This window comes from Salvelinus sp. IW2-2015, unplaced genomic scaffold (assembly GCF_002910315.2).
Source record: "Salvelinus sp. IW2-2015 unplaced genomic scaffold, ASM291031v2 Un_scaffold5134, whole genome shotgun sequence".
Classification (NCBI taxonomy): domain Eukaryota; kingdom Metazoa; phylum Chordata; class Actinopteri; order Salmoniformes; family Salmonidae; genus Salvelinus; species Salvelinus sp. IW2-2015.
In genome coordinates this window covers 23,862-31,325 of record NW_019946400.1, presented here as the reverse complement: position 1 = coordinate 31,325, position 7,464 = coordinate 23,862, and the positions used below count along the sequence as shown (strand labels likewise).

Below are 7,464 nucleotides of genomic sequence, written 5' to 3'. Positions count from 1 at the left end.
TGTTGTCTGTGTGTGTGTGTGTGTGTGTGTGTGTGTGTGTGTGTGTGTGTGGTGCTGTGTATATCTGCATGTGTATTTCGCTTTGTAATGGGGTTTAATTGTGTGTGTGTGTGTGTGTGCTGTGTGTATGTGAAGTGTGTGTGTGTTGTTGTGTGTCTTGTGTGTGTGTGTGTGCTATATCTGCATGTGTATTCGCTGTCATGGGTTTGTTGTGTTGTGTTGTATATTTTGCATGTGTATTCGCTTGTAATGGGTTTGTGTGTGTTGGTCTCTGACGTTGTGTGTGTGTGTGTGTGTATATTTGCATTGATATTCGCTTGTAATGGGTTTGTGTGTGTACTTTATACAGTTGAAGGTTTGGAAGTTAACATACACTTAGAGTTGGAGTCATTAAAACTCGTTTTTCAACCACTCCACAAATTTTCTGTAACAAACTATGTTTTTGGCAAGTCGGTCTAGACATCTACTTTGTGCATGACACAAGTCATTTTTCCAACATTGTTTACAGGACGATTTATTTCACTTGTATCACAATTCCAGTGGGTTAGAAATTCACATACACTAAGTTGACTGTGCCTTTAACAGCTTGGAAAATTCCAGAAATGATGTCATGTTAATAGCTTCTGATAGTGCCAATTGACCATTGAGTTCAATTGGAGGTGTACCTGTGGATGCTGTCTTGCCTTACCTTCAAACTCAGTGTCTCTTGCTTGCATCATGGGAAAAATCCAAAAGAAATCAGCCAAGACCTCAGAATAAAATTGTAGACCTCCACAAGTCTGGTTCAATCCTTGGGAGCAGTTCCAAAACGCCTGAAGGTACCACATTCATCTGTACAAACAATAGTACCAAGTATTAAAACACCATGGGACGCACCGCAGCCGTTCATAACGCTCAGGAAAGGAGACACGCTTCTGTCTCCTAGACATGAACGTACTTTGGTGCGAAAAGTGCAAATCAATCCCAGAACAACAGCAAAGACCTTGTGAAGATGCTGGAGGAAACAGGTACAAAAGTATCTTCCACAGTAAAATGAGTCCTCATATCGACATAACCTGAAAGGCCGTCAGCAGGGAAGAAGCCACTGGCTCCAAAAAACCCATTTAATAAAGCCAGACTACGGTTTTGCAACTGCACATGGGACACAAGATCGTACTTTTTGGAGAAATGTCCTCTGGTCTGATGAAACAAAAAAGAACTGTTTGGCCATAATGACCATCGTTATGTTTGGAGGAAAAGGGGAGGCTTGCAGCTGAAGAACACCATCCAACGTGAAGCAAGGTAAAGCACGTGCAGCAATCATGTTGGTGGTGCTTTTGCTGCAGGAGGACTGGTCACTTCACAAAAATAGATGCATCATAAGGAAGAAATTATGTGGATACATTGAAGCAACATCTCAAGACATCAGTCAGGAAGTTAACGCTTGGTTGCACATGGGTCTTCCAGATGGACAATGACCCCAAGCATTACTTCCAGAGTTGTGGCCAAATGGCTTAAGGACAACAAAGTCAAGGTATTGGAGTGGCCATCACAAAGCTCTGACCTCAATCCCATAGAATATTTTGAGAACTGAAAAGCGTGTGCGAGCAAGGAGGCCTACAAAACCTGACTCAGTTACACCAGCTCTGTCAGGAGGGATGGGCCAAAATTCACCCAACTTATTGGGGAGCTTGTGGAAGGCTACCGAAACGTTTGACCCAAGTTAAACAATTTAAAGGCAAGGTTTACCAAATATTAATTGAGTGTATTGTTAAACTTCTGACCCACTGGAACGTGATGAAAGAAATAAAAGCTGAAATAAATCATTCTCTCTACTATTATTCTGACATTTCAACATTCTTAAACAAAGTGTTGATCCTAACTGACCTAAAACAGGGAATTTTTACTTTGATTAAATGTCAGGAATGTGGAAAATTGTTTCAAGGTGTATGTAAACTTCCGACTGCAACTGTATATATCTGCAATGGTGTATCATGCTTTGTGTAATGAATGAATGTGTGTGGTTGCCTGGTTATGTGAAACCCAGGAAAGCAAAGGGAAACAAAGCTTGGCATGACACAGAGGGTAGACCAGCCAGTCAGCTTTTCCTTCTGCATGTTTCTAAGTGTGTGTGTTCTTTGTGATTGGTTAGACTGGGCTGGATCCTCTTGGGATTAGAGGAGTGGGGATAACAGAGATGGCAGAAGTGTTGTGAGAGACACGGAGAGGGTCCCTGTCGTGCTGCGGGTTCCACCCCCCCACACCACACACACGTAGATATGCAAACCCACATGTACCATAGACTCCACAGACCAACAAACATCCACGTGCCAAAAGCCAGCAGTGAACTGGGCCACAAGGCAGTGTCATGGTAATGAGAGGGCCCAGTGCCTTGTGTCTCTCTCTGGTGGGCTGAGGGATTAGGCTCTGTTGAAGCCTCTTGTTTCTGTGTGTAGAGAGAGAGACTATAGAGCTGCTGAAAGGCACCAACAATGTAATGTTTCCTCTGCTCTTTGCTTTCCTCTGCTTCCTGTTTGCGGAGAGAGAGAGTAAGAGGGAGACAGAGGGCGAGACATAGGTCTGGTCGACGGCCACTGTGGGCCTCTGGGAACAGGCAGCTGCGTGATTCACACAGACGACACACACACACACACAGAAACAAAACCCTGAAACGACTAGTCAGTCAGAAAGACCATATACACAAACCCTTTGGTACAGACAGACGACAGACGACACAGAGAAACAAAACCCTGAAAACAAACCAGAAACAACTAGTCAGACAGACCATATACACAAACCCTTTGGTACAGACACAGAGACAAAACCCAGAGACAACCATGTGTCATGCACAGTCAGACAGACAGATACATCTGTCCAATCACCAGTCCGTGATAAGGGGCTACAGATCTGTCTGGCTACAGTGTTGAAGTCCTACTGGATCTCTCACCTGGTGCTTGAGGTAATGATATTCTTCAGGCTTTTTGAGGTGAAAGGCGCTCCTCTCCTCCTCACTTGCTCCTGCCAGCGTAGTAAAACACATGGTAGTTCCTGAAAGGCAAGCAGGTCAGAAGACATTAACACCACTTTACATCATTGGTTTTTACTAACAAGACAAACACTGGATTGTCCAATAGGGACAAGTATCTCATTGAGTTGGTGTGTGTGTGTGTGTGTGTGTGTGTGTGTGTGTGTGTGTGTGGGTGTGTGTGCATGGACCTGTTAACTATTCTTGTGGGACCAGAAGTCCCCGCAAGAATAGTAAACAAACAAACCTTGACCAATAGGACATTTTGTTAGTCCCCACAAGGTCAAATGCTATTTCTAGGGGTTAGGGTTAAGGTTAGAATTGGTGTTAGGAGCTAGGGTTAAGTGTTATGGGAAATAGGATTTTGAATGGGACTGAGTTGTGTGTCCCCACAAGGTTAGCTGTACAAGACTGAGTGTGTAGCGTAGAGGTCAGAGGGCAGACCGCTGCTGCAGCTGTAGTGAGCCTGGAGTCAGAAATCTCTCAATAAGAGCCCCCCCCGCCGACCCACAGGGGGCCCATTTTAGCCCCCCCAGAGTGAGGTTAACCTTTGCAACACCATTCAGCCTACACAGCACATTAGTCAACCCCACTTAGGCGGCTGAGAAACACTTCACACAGCCTGAGCTTGGCTGGAAGGTAATACACCATCATCTAGACTGATTCTGTTGAACACTGTTGATTTCAAACTGTACTTGATACTTGGCGTTAACTTCCTTCAGGATACAATCATAAACTGTGAAGGACCACAGAATAACAGTGGAAAAGTCCATATTTGTTAAGAGTTTTCAGGATTTGGTGAAAGATATCACTACTCTCGAGTAGCACAGCGGCTTTAGGCACTGCATCTTAGTGCAAGAGGTGTCACTACAGTCCCTGGTTCGATTCCAGGCTGTATCACATCCAGCATGATTGGGAGTCCCAAGGGGGGCGCACAATTGGTCCAGCGTCGTCCGGGTTTGGCCGGGTAGGCCTCATTGTAAATAAGAATTTGTTCTTAACTGACTTGCCTAGTTAAATAAAGGTAACTAATAATAATAATAATAATAAATTAAATACTACAGTATTGGAACATGAACTGCAAGAGGCTCCAGTCCAGGTCCACACTTATGTCAGGATCAATTTGGCACCACATTTCTGTCACTGACCCTGCTGTGACCAACTGAAACTCACACCTACTGTAGGAAAGGACTTTCTAGCACGAATGGACAATTGGATTCCTCCACGAAAGCGTCAACGTCTAAACGCATTGGTGCAGCAGTGGGATCCAATCATGATTGAGTTCACCCTCTGTTTTGAGAGTGTGTGTGTGTGTGTGGTTCTAGAGACACTCAATTTCATGTGGTGCAATCATTCCCACATGATCCCTTTTATATAGAATGGAGTTGTTATTCACACTGAGTTGAAGTTCTCTCAACAGAGACAACCTCAGTGGAAGGATTCTGGACTAGTTTGTGAGAGCTACTCAATTCTGGATTCTAGCTTATCAAATTGTCTCTATATAGACACTGTGAATTCAGAGATCTTTCACTTGTCAACACTGTGGTGAAAATAAATGATTCTCCAACTAGTCATTCATTGTATATTTGTTTACCCAATGTGGTTTACTGTGTAAGTGTTCCTAAACCACAACATGTACTCAGTCTACAAAACAATTAGGGAAATTATCAATGTCTGATTCTATTTGAATACAACGCTATGTCCTTGTTCTGCACTAATATGATACTACAGTCCAATASWGTATGATGATGACTGTCTGTGTGGCAGTGGGATGATTCRGTGTGAATGCTTACCGTTCATTGTGCTCCTGGTAGACCAGTCTTGATTTCTCCAGAAGGTACTTCTCCACATAGGCTCTGGAACAAACAGCACAGACCTGGCGTCAGTCACAACATGGGGGGGGGGGGGAGAAGGAATCGGGACCAACTTGATCAGATATTGGCATTGGACAATGCACTCTGAGCTGCCACCAAATTCACTATGGAGGCTATGTAGAACTATAACAAGGATGAGTTTAGATGTAGAACGGAGGAACTATAGACTGGTAGGACTATAATAGATGTGTTAGCAGGGGACATAGAATAGACAGGGGACACAGAATAGACAGGGGTTGGGGACACCTAGTCAGTTGCGCAACTGAATGTATTCAACCGAAATTTGTCTTCCACATTTATTTGATCTTAATCAACGTCCACGTCATCGGTGCCTGAATATAGATGAGGAGCCAGGGGACATAGCCAGTCAACTAGRATGTAGGAGCTGCAGGTAAAACAAGGTAAACAATGACTTGAAATGTAATATCTGAATGGTCTTTCTCACCCTCGGACAGTGCCACTCTCCTGGTAATTCACTTGGATGAACTTGCCGAAGCGACTCGAGTTGTTGTTGTGGGCAGTTTTTGCATTCCCAAATGCCTGCAGAGGAGAGAGAAGAGAGAGGGGATGAGAGCAAATCCATGCAGGTGACACAAGGTTTTATGTCCATGTTGGAAAAGACTGGTAGGCGTGGRCATGTTTGTGGGTCAACCAATCTGGGATAACAACCACCGTGAGCCAACCTCAAGACATTTATTTGATCAAGTACACCTCAGAGCCATATTTCATTCAGTCTAATAACATGGAATAGATCTTTATTTATGCATTATACAGGAAATGTATCATTTTGCTGACACAGGGGCCTCACCACACAACACACACACACACACAACAGGCGGGAGCAGCACAAAAACCACACATGTCCTCAGAATACTCCAAAGCTCTTCAGTTTAAAGTAAGACAAATGGCCCAAAAATGATGGAGCTGCAGCAAGAAGCCCTGATAGGGGGAAAAGTGTCCATTGGGTAATGTAATCCATGTGGACCTGCTGTAACATGTTTAGTGGTGTGCTTTAATAAGAGTCCAGTAATTCCCCTCTGGCTCTGTTTGTGTTGTACAGCTGCCTGGAGGGGAAGTCCTTATTCACCCTTTAGAAACCCGGCAGTTATTTGTAGCCTCCGCCGCAAGTAAACAAATTCCTCCGTGAATCACTTTTTGAGCTGCACTTTGTGCATCTGGAATGGGGAGAAAACAACCGGGCTGCCCGGTCCACTCCCTTCGCCTAGCATCGCCGTTCACTTCAGCTCGGTGCTTGCTAACACGTGCGCTATTAAAACGGGTGGTTAGCGTGCTAACGCAAGGCGGAGGCGCGCCAGGACGGGTTGAGCCACCGCAGCCTGATGGGCAGAGAGTCRGAGTAAATAGGCCGGAGACCGCGGGAGCACACCTCCCTGCTCTTATTRACACTTCACTGGAGGACGCTACACTGGTGGCAGAACCCAGGACACTTGGCCYCTTTGCTACTGGTAGGGCTGGGCCACACGAACARGTCCGGGTCGCAGCCGGCATCAGTGACCTCACAGCTCTATTTGTGACTCGCCCGCCAGACAAACTGTCCACAGGCAGACACAGAGGAAAAGTTAAACACACCATGTTCCCATACTGAGGTGAAACTGCATTTGAGTGCCAAGTCAATATTATTGGAATATTGGATAGGAGTTGATGATGTGGAAACCAGTAAGGGTGAGATGTTGAAAGGCTAGATGATAGTCTGTGAAGGAGCTATGCTCCAGGGAGCTTTAAGACAATCATCAAAGAATTAACGTAGCAGGTTAGGAGAATTAGGTTAGGAAAAGGGTTAGGGTTACCTAAAATGCATATATATATATATATATATATATATATATATATTTTTTAAACTTTAACTTGACAAAAGCTGTACCCCTTTTAGCCATGACCTAGCTAACCTGCCCCATCCAAAAAGTACAGGTCAGACGAGACAGCCAACCAGCAACCAGTATCCCTACTTCACATCCGGAAGAAGTGCATCTTGGAACCCACGCATGAATCTTACACATTATTCAAGGTGAAGGAAGCAAACTAGGGTCAAACAGCAGGCCGTAGAACATTCCAGGTATTCTTCGATGCTCAAAATTCCACGTTATACATGAAACTGGAGTGGGAACCATTAAAAACTCTGAATGATTTACTTGGGTGTACCGTGTGTACATCCACCTGGTCTGTGTAAAACCATCCCTAGTTAGAGCAGACACATTTATGGCCGACAACATATGTATTGTTCCGCAGGCTTYGCTAGCTCCATATCTGCCACAGTAAATCTTCCTCAGATAATARCGGGATGAGCAGGACCATGGCTAGCATCCAGCATGCAACAAGAGACACTTGGTCCTGGTCCTTTAAGAAGCAGCTGGAGAAGTGATCAAAGGAGCAAACTTACAATTCCATTGGTTCACAGGTAGAAGTCTATGACAACTACAACAGGGGCGTGGTCAGAAACAAAAACAGCACTGCCAAACTGCATTATATCAGAGCAGAAATATGCCCACTCATAGCTTCTCGATAGGAAACATGAGGGACGTTTAGCTTCAGTGGAGTGGACCAGAGTAGAGAGTGTGCAGGAAGGTG

The 7,464-nt window shown here is 44.7% G+C and overlaps 1 long non-coding RNA gene across 1 annotated transcript; it reads right to left on the bottom strand.

The window, feature by feature from the left end:
* Positions 1-2,911: 2,911 nt before the first annotated feature.
* LOC112077997 (uncharacterized) lies at positions 2,912-5,417 on the bottom strand. Its single transcript, XR_002895564.2, has 3 exons — positions 5,324-5,417; positions 4,798-4,860; positions 2,912-3,027 (listed from the first exon to the last, which is right to left on the bottom strand). It is a non-coding gene; the product is annotated as an uncharacterized lncRNA (long non-coding RNA).
* Between the last annotated feature and the right edge of the window lie 2,047 nt (positions 5,418-7,464).